The sequence below is a fragment of the Trachypithecus francoisi genome, unplaced genomic scaffold, assembly GCF_009764315.1.
Source record: "Trachypithecus francoisi isolate TF-2019V2 unplaced genomic scaffold, Tfra_2.0 Lachesis_group3, whole genome shotgun sequence".
NCBI lineage: Eukaryota > Metazoa > Chordata > Mammalia > Primates > Cercopithecidae > Trachypithecus > Trachypithecus francoisi.
Genome location: NW_022681468.1, coordinates 91,681,809 through 91,698,476, shown reverse-complemented (window position 1 = coordinate 91,698,476; position 16,668 = coordinate 91,681,809).

Sequence of the window (16,668 nt, the reverse complement as noted above, 5' to 3'; positions counted from 1 at the left end):
TTGAGAGCGGGAGGAAGGTGGAATTTCTGAGGAGACAGAGAGATTTGGGCAGAGTCACATGGAGTATAACTTTGGTGAGAGATATGGGTAAAGATAATTTTTAGGAAGTATTATTTTGTGCAGTTGATTGAGTCCTTTTATTGCTACTCTGCCCTTAAGGAAACTTTTAGTAAAAGTCTTACATTACCTATAAAGGTTTTTGAAGTCAGACATATTGTTTATTTGGTTCTTATCACTCTGCTGAGAAGAGCCTTAAAAACGTGGAAGTCCCTGTTTTGCCCAGGTTTCATATTTATTTATTTACATACATGCCTACTTCCCTCAGAGAAAAGGATGGGAGCTGGTGAATTTTAATAACATTTGCCCTCCCTGGCCCCTGCTGTTTACACTGAGCATAATTTCAGGTGCAACTTGATGGTTGATCATTGAATTTAATCTGAAGTGTACCTACTTTTAATCTGAAGTGTACCTACTTTTTTTTTTTTTTTTTTTTTTTTTTGAGGCGGAGTCTCACTCTGTCGCCCGGACTGGAGTGCAGTGGCCGGATCTCAGCTCACTGCAAGCTCCGCCTCCCGGGTTTATGCCATTCTCCTGCCTCAGCCTCCCGAGTAGCTGGGACTACAGGCGCCCGCCACCTCGCCCGGCTAGTTTTTGTATTTTTAGTAGAGACGGGGTTTCACCGTGTTCGCCAGGATGGTCTCGATCTCCTGACCTCGTGATCCGCCCGTCTCGGCCTCCCAAAGTGCTGGGATTACAGGCTTGAGCCACCGCGCCCGGCCAAGTGTACCTACTTTTAATCTGAAGTGTACCGACTTTTCCATTTTGTATACTGATGGCCTTGGTTGAAAGAAGAAAGCAAATGGAATACATTAATCTCAATAAAATAAGTATGGCATTATATCAGAATAAACTATGTGTATTTGCACATAACCTTGCATACCTACATATCAAAATTTTTACAGGTATGCATTTTATGAGGAAACACCTAGACATTCCTTCTATTAAATAGACCTGAAATTGCATTCTCTGATTTTTCCTGCAACTCAGAGTAGGAGAAATTAGGTCTTTGATTCTGTACTACTATTAAGGCAAATTTCTTGAGTGTTCAAAGGTGAGTTTGACATTGCAACCAATATTTTGGAGGCTGGATATTTCAATAGATCAAGATCCTGTTTTGTTTTCTATTTATGGGCATAATCAGAGGCTAAAAATATTGCTATCTGCTCAAATACCACATAGTAGAGAGAAATATGTATATCACATTTTATAAAGAGAGTTCATGAGAGAATTAAATGAAGAATCACATAATCAAAGGACTAGTGATTCATCCCAGAGCATATAACGCCCGCCTATTTTAGCCTACGAACATTTGGATGTTTTTCATGTGCAAGAACATTATGCCATGTAAAAAAGAATCCTTACAAATCACTGTTTCTTTGGGAGTTGCCTCTGAGTGGAGACAAGCACAGATGTCTTTATTAGGCTCTAGTCTAAGTAGCTTCCCTTGAGGGGACCCTGGCGGGTAAGCATTAGCAGGCTGATGTCTAATCTGTGAGAATCTCCGTGCTCATTATGGTGCTCATTAGTGGTGGGTGACCTCACAAGGAGGCACATGGTATTGCTATTTCTGTGATTCTTAGGTCCTGTGTATACTCTAGGGGTAGGCATGTGAGATTCCAGATTCAGACTCTCAAAATGAACCATTGTTCACACTCAGATCAGAAGCACGTTTCACCTAAACATCTCTCTTCAACATGCAGTTTCCAAATCACGAGAACAATGATAAGGTGTTCACATATATGGCGTTTTAATCTGCAGTCCAGAGCATCAGCTTCTTCTGGCTTTCAGTTAACTACTGGGTAAAGCAACTGTTCCAAGAGTACAGAACTTTTCAAGTTGTGAATTTTATTCATTGGTTTGTTTTGGGGAAAAAAAGAAGGTATGACGTTTTTTATTACTGCAATTTTCCTTGTAAAAAGTGCTTGTCTGCTTTTATCTCTGGCTCTTTCAGGTATAATTTCTCCCATAATTTAGGTCATATGAAGGGAAATCCAAGAACCTTGATCTGAACTCTAGTGAAAATTTTGAATATGTGCTATACAAAGTAGTGGAAATACTTTTCATTGCTCTAAGAAGTTTGATTTGTGTGAGGATAACCTGATGGTGGGGATTCTATATATATGTATATGTATATGTATATGTATTTGCATATGTATATATATTTGTATATGTATGTGTGTATGTGTGTATATGTACATGCTTGTATTATATATACATGCTTGAATCTTGTCTTAAGCGCTATTATATCAATTTCCTAACAAAAAGCAAATGCTATACAATTAAATATGTATTACTTTTATGAAATTTTATCCCGAATGAAATAATGGTAACGCTTACCATTAAAGTATACCCTTTATGTAACCACTTAAAACAAGTTTAGAATTATGAACCAGAATTCAGGATTATCTCTGCTGTGTTGGTAATGAGCACAGAGAAAAGGAGCACAAAAATGTTGGCCTTTCTTCCAGTCTATGACTATATTGCCATTTCCCCTATATTCATTTGGGAAATTAAAAAAAGAAACTCATTTAACAACCTTTCTTTTAAAAGAGAATTCATTACAAACTCAGTGACTTTGCATATTTTCACTGATTTTATGTCCACCTACAAAGAGAAGTACTTTTTGTGATTCACTTGGGGGAAAAAAATAGCCTTGACCCTCACTTTGAGTCACTTGCTTAATAGAAACTGGCTCAGGAACACCGTAAATGTGGTTAAACCACAAGTTAATTAAGTTTGACACTGTCGCTGGGAGTTGGTGAGGGTGAAAAAAGAATTATAAAGTTAGTACTTTGACACCAGGGAGATTTCTTTTTATCAAAAAAAAATAAAAGTTATAACCTTACATTAGGGAATTAATTTACATAGAACCAAGGGAAGTTTGCTTAAAATCTTAATAGTTCTTCACACTCCTCTGATCTTTGGCACACATTCTCTTTGCAATCCCTACCCTGGGTTTTTTACATCAAGAACACCTTTTCTTAAATGTAAGCATGCACACACACACACACACACATGCATGCACACAGCAATGAACCAAAAGAAGAGGGTCCAAATCTTACCTGCCATATGCCACTGCATGTTCTCAGAATTGGAAAACAGCATATATCAGGCAGTAAATTAAGTAAAAGAATGCTATTTTAAGCTAACTAACCAAGGAAAGCTACCAAATGCATGAGAAGAGTTTTTGGAATTTTCAGATAAGATTAGTGGATCCTATTCCAGAACAAGAGATTAAATTGGTATGTTTAAGACATCAGTTTGTGGCATGATAAATGATCTTTTAAAAAGTATCTTTCCCTGTTACATGAGATGTATAATATGCCTCAATAAAGTCATATCCATGTGCACAAACGATTATTCTCTTTGTGCTAGTGGTAGATTGGGAAATACACCCTCCATAGCAGAGAAGGAAAGACTTTGCCATTTTTGGGACCTTCTCCCACACACAGGCATGTGAGAGTTTACAAAGGGAATGTGAGGCTCTTAGTTGCTCCACAGGGGATGCTTAGGAGCCTTTCCACCACTTGTATGCTTCATTCACCGTAGGCATCACTTTCTTACAATCCTTCCTTCATTCACTGTAGAAATCACTGTAGGGATCACTTTCTATGATAGAGGAGAGGTACCTCTCTCCATCAAATTCTGGACACATGTCTCAGCAAGATGTAGAGATTTTGAAACCAGGGTCTAACATCAATAAAGGGATTTGGTGGACAAAAAAAAACTGCTCTAAGAAATAAACTAGCAGGTTACTAAAGTGCTAGTGGACGGATGAGGAGCACAGAAAAATAATAATGATAACAGACCCTGTGATAGTTAGGGTCTGGGAGTCACTATCAAGCCCACCTCGATTAGCAGAGATCTACATTTTCTTCCCCATATGCAAGTTCAAAATCTAGAAAGCTCCAAAACCAATAGTTTTGTTTCCCCATAATGTATTTGATGACAAACCTTGACCTGCACTATCATAAGGCTACTCACAGTCTGTATTTATCCTACTTACTGTGACTATTCATGTATTTTAGTTAGAAATATTGTGCTAGATAATGGTGGGGAAGTAGGGGCTCCCTCATACCACACTGGATCTATCAGGTGCTGCACCTTCCTAAAATTCGAAAACACATCTGGCTCTGGGAGTTTCAGGTGAAGGATTATGGGTGTGCATTTCAACAATCTTTTTGTTCTTTGATTTGACCTGTTTATTTCTTGGCATGCTTTTTTGTCTCATATTGGGTCTTCTCTCCAGTGTTGAATGCTAAGTTGAGTACTTTCATGACCCATTGTTGATACTCACATACAGAATTCTTAATCTCTCTGTCATCATTTTGAGTTCAGTCTTCACAGATCTTTGTACAGAGCTTGGTGGTCATTCCTACTTCCATCGGCCTCTGAATATTGACTGGTGAGGAAGTTCAACCTTCACTTTGGGTGTTGCAGAGGTAAAAGCCTCATTTTTCTGAAGATGGCTTATCCTTTCCCTGCTATTCTTACATGAAGAGAAGGATTAAAGGGACATGTAGATAGCGCTGTCTTTTGGTTGCAAGTACTACTCTCGCATAGCTCTTTATATTGTTTAAACAATTTTTACACAGTTCTTTCCTAGATTATCATAGCAAAAGTACTCTTGGGTCCATTGATCATGGATTTTATGTTTTATCTGCTTGATATGCATGTATAAATGAACCACGTTTTCATTTATACTGATATTCTCCAAAACCTTGTGAGTGTTACTAAATCCATTTATAGATTTGGTAAATGACACTCATAAATGCTGAGAGACGTATTTAAGTCTCTATTGCTCAAAGTGTGGTCTAGATACCACTGGCATCGCCACCACCCAGGCACTTGGTAGAAATGTAGAATTTCAGACCTTGCTTCAGACCTACTGAATTATAATCTGCATTTTAATGGTATTCTGCATGAGTCATATATGCGCAACACAATTTGAGAAACTATTAAGTGAGGACTCCAGTGATCTGTCTTCTCTACCACAGATGATATAGAAAAAGATGTATGAGATACATGTGGGGACTTAAGAATCCACTCCTCAAACTAGGAAACCGCTTGCTAAATTGAAATTTCAACACAAATCGTAAAAGTAAATAAGGCTTATGAAGACACATAGGGTAAAGATTTATTCTAAACACACGATATATTTTCAATACTTCGAATTGTTTGAATAACAACTAATGCTGTTATTAGCTGTTATTGTTAAAATAACAACTAATGCTGCAGAGTTAATAAATGACTGGAAAAGAAGAGGATGGTTCATAATGATGAGGCAAATATATAGTGTGAATACATGGGGACTCTCCGAGTGCAGCTGATGGCTCATTGGGTTAGCGCCTAGCTAATAAGGCCAAAGGTCAGGCCCCCTTCCAGTTGCTATGTGCATGATGAAAGCACCGAATAAGGGGCTTGATCCTTGAAAATTCCTCTTTCTTCAGAACATCTAAGTCCGAGAGTGGGGGGTGCTTAAACCTATTGTAATCCTAAAGACTTGAGTTTTCAATCAGAAGATATATTTTTTTTCCAATCTCTAAGGCCCAAGGCAGCACAGGTGCGAAAGTACTGCCTTCAACTGCCTCAGCTCCAGAGAGCTCTGGTATTCTCTGTGCATTGCAGAAGCTACCTCTGGGTTTTTGGATTTCTCTTTCACTTACACATGTGTGCATCTCTTACTCCAACATCCAGTCAAGCAATCTGTCAGTCTGACCCAGAAACTCTCGTCAGATGGTTGAATCACTGACTCTCACCCTGGTTATATGATTCAATGTAATCATATAACCTATATATGACTTAAGAAGTATGTGATTGGCTGACACCTTTTAGTTTTCATATATGTTTATGGCTTTTAATGGCAATCAACAATGGCAAGCTGTAAGAAAAGCTAACCTATAAAAAGCATCATCCAAACTCCAACTGGGTAGGTGTTATAACTCTGCTGAGTCTTGGTGCCCCTGCCACTCCCAACAGTTACACAGGAGAAAATGGGGCTCAGAAAGTTTGCGTAAAGTCACGTCAATTGCAAGTGGCTGGGCTGGAGTCTAAGCCCAGTTCCATTTCACAACTTTGTTGGAAATGATCATTTCAGGTCACAAACATTGGCCGAAACCAATCTCCAATCACGAAATCCTTTCTACTACAAAACAATTTTGTAATAAAAAGTTGTTTGAATGAAGGATTCTATGATGTATTTGATCCATATTGAAAACACTTTCAGTTCAAAAACATTATGTCCTGGGGTAGAAAACCGTGTCATAAAGACTGAATTTAAACCATAGGTACAGTCTTTCCATTGTTGAATGTTATTATTATTACTAGTTTTTAAAATGGTAATAACAACAGCAGGTCTTTCCAGCTGCCATGGGCTTTACTTCTCTTTATTGTTTTGTACTTTCCCTGATTCATAAATGCATGTCATCTGATTGGTTCCACCCAGGTGTTTAAATTTGTAACTGCTGAATTCTATTTTACTAGCCAAAAGACCATATTGTTTATCAGATATGTTCATTCTTAGAACCTCATGTACAATATTTTCTGAAATAAAACAAAAAGAACAAGATGATTTCCCAAAAGATACTGTATTATTTTATTTTTTTGCTTAGTCTTCCTCAACATTTATCCATATTTCAGTGTAATCATATAACCTATATATGACTTAAGAGGTATGTGATTGGCTGACATCTGTTAGTCTTCGTATATGTTTATAGCTTTTAATGATAATCAACAATGGCAAGCTATAAGAAAAGCTAACCTATAAAGAGCATCATTCACATCTTTTTGTTGCCTCCTCCTCCCTCGAGATGAAGTAGTGTGCTTTGTCTCAGCTCAGTTGTGTGGGGTATTTGTTCTACATGAGTCAGGATGAACAGGTTGTGCTGCAATAACAAAGAGCCCTAGAATCTCAATGGTTTGAAACAACTGTCTATTCCTTGCTCAAGCTCCTTGTGATGTGACACAGATGCTGTCAAGTGACCCAGGTTGACTGACCACTGCCAATTTAAACCTGGTCAGTCATTACACCAGAGGGCACAGAGCTCCTGGGGGTCTTGACCTGGCAGTGATGTGCTTGATCCAGAAGTGATACACATCACTCTGGTTAGAGCTCATTGGCCAGAGCTTTTCACATGACCCCACCTACACATGAAGGGGCCAAGAGTTTTCCTACTCCATGTGCCTGGGATACAGAGACCTCTGACCCCCCCCCTTTTTTTTTTTCAAAAAATCTCTCTCTTTTACCCTTCTATATTCCTTTTTCATAAGGACATTTTATTAAGATCATTGACATTTCTTTTTGCCTGAACCTCAATACAATTCCTAGACCATTATGGCACTAGTGAACAAAATTCTGAGATAAAAGCAATTTAACCAGAGTAGACTGATCGCCTGCATTTCCTATTAGATAAAGGCTATTAAGGACCCGCCATGTCGTAATAAAATCTACTATTATGATACATTTTCTTTTCTTTATTATTCAGAGACAGTGGTCTTATTTAATTACCCATATTTGTGTAACGTCAATGTGTAGTGATTCTTCTGGGTTGGTGATTATTTTGCTGGTATCTGATACCACCTTTTATGAGCAAAAATTAAAGACATCTACTTATTTAGTGCATCATTTTAAAATGAAAACATCCCATTTTATTTCATTTTGTATAACTGGATTTATAATTATTTTGCAATACTTTTTTTTAATTTCTGGACTCTGCACTCTTTTTGAATTTGGAATCTGGCTGTATATTTTCCATTAGATTCTCCTAACATAGATCTATTTTCTATTTATTGTTTTTTTCAGAGTAGAGAACCCTCAAAAAATTGATTGAAATGTATCAGATGCAGTAAGAATTCATACTATAAATGAGAAAGAGACCTATCTTTATATTTCCTTCTATGACTCCCAATTTACTGTTTGTCTTCCCTTCCCTCAAATCACATCATTTTATCAGTGAAAAAAAAAAAAAAACAAAGTTATGAGCAAAAAGCAGGAATTCACACAGGTCATCCACTGTACCATTAGCAACTCTGGGACAAAGTACGCATATGATGTACTGGAGTTACTCCGTCATTTTAAAAGCCTCTTAAACATTTTGGTAAGAGGCTGTTTTCTCATCCTGCTCGATTCAAAGTCAAGCTTGCTTTTAACCAGATTCAGGCTAAATACTATGCACAGCAGAACGTTTTAAACTCTTGATGTCACATGATAAGTCTGTAAAATTATGTGGGTACAAATAATGCCGTTTTATCCAAGCGATTGACAGAAACCGGTGGTGCAGAAATTCAGAAAACCCCTCTGGTAATACTCATGTAGCTGGAGAGGGGACCGGCAACTGGTCACTAGCTCTATCAGGGCCACTCCTGTCTGAGCTTGTCAAGAGCCAGGCAGCTCGCTGGGGTCTGTGAAGTCATTCTATAAAGCTCACCATAGGAACCGAGGAGAATGCTTTGCTGTAAGGACATACACAGCTGTGATGTCACAGGCACAAAGATAATAAAATGTGGCTAGTGTGGTGTCAACTACACCTTGGCTCTTTTGTCTTTTTTCACTCCTCGTATAATTTTGTATCCTTGTGCGAATCGCCTCATTAGGGAAAGAGACTGAAAATTGGGGTCAGGGTATTTAAACCTGACCTGTGCAGAGGCCAGACAAGGCCGGGGCCCACCGAGGCTTCACTTCAGAGCCCTGGACCACCCCTGAGGTGACACCAATTCAAGCCTCATTTTATAAAGGCCTTATTAATTATTGTCCTTATAAGAAGGAGAAGAAGCCTTATAAAGAAATGTGTCATTCTTCGAGTAGGAGTGGGCAGACAAAAAAAGGAAGAGAGAGGGAGAGGGAGAGAGAGAGAGAAAGAAACAGAGATCAAAAGGGAGCTTTTTTTTCCCTTTTGCTTTTCATGCCTCCAAACCTCAAAGGAGGTCGAGGAACAATCAGGCTCAGGGGTCTCCTGTGCTTTCTGGCAATTAGACTCAGCTGATGGGCTGAAAGGGATTGAATGGCAGGGTTCAAGGCCCTTCTCCGGAGCTGCAGACAACAGGCTTTTCCAAAGCAGCCGAGCAGCAGACACCATCGAAATCATTTCAAATGGAGACTTACAGCGAGGATTCATTAATTCACTGGCCTAAACAATTACGGGAACATATAATGTCTCTATAAACACTTTGATAAAGACTGTCATCTTAGACCTTCATTTTCCCTATTTTATTAGAGATTTTTAATGCCGGGTTGGAAAGGCATCTTTTATTTCTCCAATTACTGAATTATAAACCCTTTTTCTGAAAATCATCTACCCCCAAAGAGCTGAATATTTCATTTTGAATATTAGACTGCAGAATCTAAAAGGAAATATATATATATTTATTTATATATTATTTATATATATTTATATATAAATATATATTATATGTATAAAATATATATACATTTATATATAAATATAATATATATGCTAAAGAGAAATATATATAATATATGCTAAAGGGAAATATATATAAATAAATATATGTAGACTAAAAGGAAATATATATATTATATGTTACATATATATTTCCTTATATCCATCTTCCACCCTGAAATTCATAAAGCTTAAGTTGTCATCTGGCTTAAGCACAGCAAATTCATTCTCTGGATTACTTCTTTCACAGCCCCTTTATGGTTTCTAGTTTCTCTTTATGCAATTTTTAGGGGAAAATTTTATTATCAATTTAGTTAATGCTAGTTAATCACAGGGGAGGTAAATACAAGAATCTAATAAGATATGGTCAGGGTGGGGGTAGTTAGTGATTTTCATTTAGATTGAAAAAAAGAAAAAAGATAAGCCTATGTGCTGTTAGACTTTAGGTATAGCTGGACAAATGTCCCAAAGAAAATCCAAGTGTTTGGGCTCCAGGTTGAGCAGCAAGAATGAATGATGCTGAATTTCAAGTACTCTATCTCCCGAGTGTAACGGGATCCAAATGATTGTGATCGGTTTGGTCACTGATCAAATGAGTGATAATTTGCAAAAGAGCGCCATTAACCAGCCTTTCAAAAGATCGGGACTGTTTTTAAAACTGTGCCGAGTGGTTCTGTGAACCAAAATCAGCTTTGTAGCTCCAGTTTTATTTTCTCCATGGGGTGTCACCTATCATACCTGTTAGGCTTTGATTTTTTAGGTGGAACTGACCTCGTGCACAGCACCCGGAGCAAAAATAGCTGCTCCTCTGCTCGCCAACATGGAGAAAATGTTTATGTGTGTGTGATCGCATCGGGCTGCTTAGCAGGGCAAGGGTTAACTATTTACATACTGTCGACCCCTTTCAAGCAGGCACTGAGAACTGCTGCTTCTAGGCAACCACATCAAACACTCGAGGGCTTTGGTGATCACTGATGACAAAGTAATAATAAAAAGAAATATGGCCGCTCTCAGGGCATCTTTCATCTGCTTACAGTGGGGCACTTGTTGCACAAAAGGCCAGTACTTTGTTTGACATATTTGGAAACTGAGGTAGCTGGCTCTTTTGCCACCCCCAGAGTGGTCAGGCAGACTGGAAACTGAACCCAAAGCACTTGACTTGTCCACCCCACTTGGGAGAGAGCAGCCATCTTGATTCACAGGGCAAAGGTACTGCTACCTTCTTCATTCTCCAGGGTCCTGAGAGGGAAAGACAATCGACTGCTGTTACACAAATAGATACGGATTTAGGCTTCCAAGAGACCATTTTCCTGGGCACACCATATTCTCAACTTCTGGACTAACACTCAGCTTAAGCATGTAAGGTAGTATTAGAAAACTCCCTGGGTATGGCAGATTTGCCGTGTCCACTTTGAATAGTTTCCTTGACTTTTCTGGACTAAGACAGAAGGTTGCACGGATGCAAAGATTGCCATGAAAATATTAGTCTAGGAGTTTCAGGTATATTAACCTGAGCTCATCCTTCTGCAAACACTACATTGTTACATTGTTAAATAAGAACTGAATCCCGATATGCATGGTTTGGATGAGTGAAATTTTATTTTCATGAAAATTGTATCCAGGTTACTTTTCTTCTTTGGGTGGGTAATAGAGGCAGAAAAAGAAAAGAGTGTACCCTGGCAATCATGGTAGTTTCATTCTCTGTCTTCACTCCAACTTAAGTGGCTGAGGGAAGATGTCCACCGCTGCTAACTCTGGCTCTCAGCAGAGGGAGGGTGACTGACTATGTGCTGGCCAGCTTTCTAATTTAATCCCTTCTCTTCCTTACAGAAAAGAAATAATTATTTACCCAAGTTTGCAGAACTGGTAATGCTAGTCTAGGCCTTGAATTGGTTCTGTTTTCCTCCAACGTGTAAGTTCTTTCCATTTCACTTATTCACTTGTTTTCATTTCTCAATTTATTTTTCCTTCTATTAATTCAATAAATATTTTTGACAATCCAAATGTCCATTGGTGGATGAATAGACAAACAAAATGTGAAATATGCATATAATGGGATATTATTTAGCCTTGAAAGGGAAGGAAATTCTGACATATACTGAAATATAGATGAACCTTGGGGACATGATGCTAAGTGAAATAAACCAGTCGCAAAGGGCAAGTACTATCTGATTCCACTCATATGAGGAAACTGGGGTAGGCAAATTCAATGGTACAGAAAATAGAATGGTGGTTGCCAGGTGCTGATAGGGGAAGGGAGAATGGGGAGTTACTGTTTAACGGGGACAGAGTTTCAGTTTGGGAAGATGAAAAAGTTATGGAGATGGATGGAGGTGATGGTTGCACAACAATGTGAATATACTTAATACATTGAATGGTACACATAAAAATGGTTAAAATGGCAAATTTTATGTTACATGTATTTTACCACAAAAAAAAAGTTTTAAAAACTGTTGTATTCTATACGAGTTCAAGGGAGAGGATATGAGGCTGAATACAAAGTTCACTTTCATAATTAAGAAAAACAAAATCAAAAACAAGTAAAATGAAAGATTTTTCTCTCTGGTCCAGATTCAGCCTAGACTTGTCCTAGAAACACAGACTATGCCCAAGTGGAGCAAAATGACAGATAATCAGTGCCTTGGTTAGGCAGTGAACACACATTCTTTTTGTTTATCTGGGGATAGTATTTGACTCAGGTTTAATTGTATTTAAATACATGGGCAGGACATGCAGAAACCATAACACTAAATAAAATAGAGAAATGTCAATATTGGTAAATTTATTCTAATTCTTAATCTGAATATTTGCTATTTGTGTGTTTTTATTATTGCCTCACTTTGTTAGACCTGAGGTTGTTCTCATGCAATTTTTAAAAGAAATAAGTCACAACTCTATTGTTCAGACATAGTATCTTCTCTTAGAGAAGCATGCTGTTTTCTAAAAACAATACTTCAATTTCCTTTACATTTATCTCTGTTAATTTCTGAAGTTGATTTGATCTACATATATTATTCCTAGGTTTTTGAGTGCCAATTAAATGTTGAGCTTGCCTTGGGGCAGACACTTTGCTTCCCGTTTTCCTAGAGTGCCCTTTCTCTGAGCACAGGGCTCACAGACCCTTCGTTGCTCTCTTGCTGGGTGACACGCAAGTTCCTCTCTCGACTCTGAAATATTAATGCCCAGTGTGTGGTGACACATTACCAAAAGAGGCACTGGGCCTGATATTTGAATCAGCTTTTTCTCTACTGTCTCCTAATATTTTTTGTGGTTATTGATGTTTTGCTTCAATGTATATATTTTGAAATCTGCCTGGTAGATTACATAATTTAATTTTTAAAATGCCAAACTGAGAATTTAAACCTTATCATCTTTGAGCAGAGGTAAAAATCCTTTATTCACTTTGAGTCATTTTGATTGTTTTTTGCAAAATCTTTATTTTTCTGTTGAAAACTGATGTAAAAACCAACTGAAGGGGGCAAAATGAGATATATGTTGGTCTGATTGAAGAGGGGGGTGGATGTGGGGGAGTTGTGAGGGTTCTAGAGGCCATCTATGTCAGTCTAGGTAATCTCTCCACTAAGGAATGTCTGAGGGCTTTATAAGGAACACTATCAGTGAATACGGTTTGAAATATTGATGGATTGAATTTATTGTCAATCACTTTTCTTTGGGCACCTCGCAATTGTCTCTCTCTGAGATGCAGAGCATAACATCAATTGTGCTTAAACCACTACTTTCCCTGCATGACACAGAGGGATAACATTTCAATTTGCATTCACTTCCAAAATTATACCTCCTTTCAAAATTTTTCTCCACTTTTTTTCCTCCAGAGAACAACTACCCTACTTATTTGTTTTGGATCCACTCCAATCCTTGGATTCCCTCCTTTCTTTTTCCCAGATCATTGCCTGCTTCCATCACGATAAACAATCCTCATTCCTCTTCCAGCTAGTCACTTAACCCTCTAAGCTCTGAAGTAGATTTATTACATCTTGTTTTGATAAATGACAACACCTGCTTTTGACTTGGAGTATTACTTAAAGTATTAACATATGAAGCTTTCTGACCGTTTCTTGTTCCTAACGAGACATTATTTAGATGCCATTTAGAATGCTAACATTAATTCAATAAACATTCACTGATTTCCTCACTGGGGATCAATGGAGATGAACCTGCCACACCCTTGCCTTCAAGATACTTGCAAAAAGGTAAGGGGTAAAAGGTAGACTTTCATGTATGGAAAAGAGGATTATGAAAAAAATAATGATATGAACTGAGGGCCTGCAAGGTGTCAGACATTTTCCTTTTATTTATTTTTTATTTGAGTCATCACTGCAATCTGATACTATCTTTATTTTAGTTTCATTTTTAATATAGGATGTAACAGTTTCAGAGGTGTTAGTTGAATCAGATCTGATTTCAAAGACCATGTCCTTCCCACTCTGGTAAACTGTCTATGAGCCACTCAACAGAAAGGCATTGAGGCCCATGATGTGCTAAGTAGGGCAAGGTACTCTAGATTATCAAAATTCGAAGATCTCCTAACCATGGTACTGCTTGTGTTTTTCCCCTACATTTCATTGTTCTTAGGTTCAACGGAAACAGCACAAAAAGATACCCACCTGGCAACTACCAAATGACCAGACTGTGGCTTCAGCAAAATTTAATCAAATCCAAGGCACACTTCTCCATTCACCCAAAACAACTGCCCAGAGGTCATCAGCGCAGGTTTCATATTTGCCCAGCCCACACTCATGGGAAGAACCTACCCTTTGCTTTCCAATGAACTGGCCTCTTGCACTGAATGAGTCATTTAAGCATCTCCAGGCCTGAAAACCAGAGAGTGCAAAATTAATGTGGAAATACCTAGCATAATGTCAGGTTCTAACCACTGATTTATGCTCCAAAAGTGTACAAGTAACACATGAAGACTAATCAACAGTCTCCTATAGATATTATAAGCTCTTGGGAAAGACTTTAGAGAATTCCTGCCACAGGAGAAGTGTGCTAAACCTTTAGTGAGAGGAAATCTTTTTATGGATGGTGTTCAGCAATGCCTGAGAGTAGTGGTAAGGCTTGGCAGGGAGGGAGTTAACCAAATGTGCCCCAGAACCATCCAGAGTTTTCATCTAAGAGGGTGTTCATTGTGCTATGTACCCCAATTAAAAATAAACCCCCTAGCTGGGTGAGCCCACCCCATCCTTAGGATAAACAAGATTTTATTCATTGCAATTGCACTGTACTAGCTGTATTGTAGAGGAATACTGTATATATGCCTCCTCTGGGGAGGCACAAAAGAGGCAGCTTAATTATCATCTAGCCAGAAGGATGGGGCATAGTTAACACCTTTCTGGGTGGGCTGAAATTAATGACCCTTTCCCCCCAGTATTGCCTACCTCCAAGCCTCTTTTTAAATGACTATACAACACAGTAGTTGGTATTCAGATCACAAGAGAGGGCATTTAGCCAAAGCATTTGTCTACAGGGTTTGATCTCTTTTTAATTTTATTCTGATTTACAACTATGTTATTAAGTGAGATAACTGGATCCTGTCTGAAGTAGACCAGAGCCTTCCCTACTCAAATCTGAACATCTGAAGTTAACATTAATTTTCGAGATTGGACTTAATGCTTTTTCCCTAAGTGTTTTTGCAGGCTGCTTTCCCATAGCCACATTGAACCCTCCATTCTGCAGGGCTGTGTGTGCAGCCTGCCTGCCCACTTCAGGCAGAGAGAGTGGGCTTTGGAGACAAAAAAGACTGGCCTTGTGAAGTGTGTTGCAGAAGGTTTAAAATTCACAGATGGGCAAGTGCGTGGGGAATTCAGTTTTCTTTTTTTGGGCAAGGGAAGAAGTGTACTATATCTAATAATAATTGAATTTAAAATACCATTTTCTCATATATATTTGTGTGTGTGTGTGTATATATATATATATGTATGTGTATGTACACACATATGTAGATGCATAAATATACACCTATTTAATAGTGTTTTCTCCTTACATCAAATTTTTACCATTTACAAAACAATGAGTGAAAATTTGGTGGTGTCACAGGTGTCATGTGATGCAATTAGGTCACGTGGTAATCCACAATACAATCTTGAAAAAAAAAAAAAAAACACTATTAGCCCCACTTTACCTTTGAGAAAAGTGACTTTCCAAGCCTAAGTGATTAATTCAAAGCTAATTAAGATTAGAGTGAAGGCTCAAACTCATTTTTTTCTAACTCTAAATTCAGTGGCATTTAATTGCATTACTCTGCCTTTTCTGGAGGTAAAGACATGGGTACAAGGAGTCTACCTGCTCATTTTTTTCTCTAGAGTGGCACTGAGGTATAGTAGTTAGGACCACTGGGTTCAATTTCACTTGCTAACTCTGTGTACTAAAGGGAGGTTTTTAACATTTGTAAACCTTGATCTTCCATAATCCTAGCACTTTAGGAAGCCTAGGCAGAAGGATTGCTTGAGTAGAAGAGTTTAAGACCAGCCTGGGCAACATAGTGAGACAGCTTCTCTACTGAAAATAAAAAAAAACTTTAGCTGAACATGGTGACTCATGCCTGTAGCCCCAGCTACTGGGGAGGCCGAGGCATGAGGATGCTTAGAACCCAGGAGGTCAAGACTGCAGTGAGCCATGGCAGCATGACTGAACTCCAGCCTGGGTGACAGAAGAAGAGTCTATCTCAAAAAATAAAAACAAATATAAACATGTAAATAAAATAAACCTTGGTTTTCACCTGTAAAAATGGCATTGATGAGAGTACCTATTTAATGGGAAATTTCTGAGGACAAAATAATTCAGAAAAAGTGCTTAGAATATGGTATGCACTCAACAAATGGCATGTTCCACTCCTTTGGAGGTTTACATGATTTCTTTATGTGATAGTGGTTCATTTTTTGTGTGCCCATATGATGTTTCCTATGATTCATTAGATCTTGAGTTGAGTAATGTTCATTGACTAGATCTTGAGGGTCAAGACCTAAACTAAAAGATTTCCTAATTGTCATTCCAGTGTGCTCTGGTGTGCTCTGTTAAATTTATTCATGTAGCTCTATGGGGGAAGGCCTGTGTAAAAGTCCCCCTTAAATTTGATAAAGTAACAGGATCTTTCTATCTTCCCACTCTTGATGCCCATATAGGTCATGTGGATAAGATCCTGAGGTCAAGGATGTGGCCTCTAAGACCTAAAAGGTAGTAGTCAAAATAT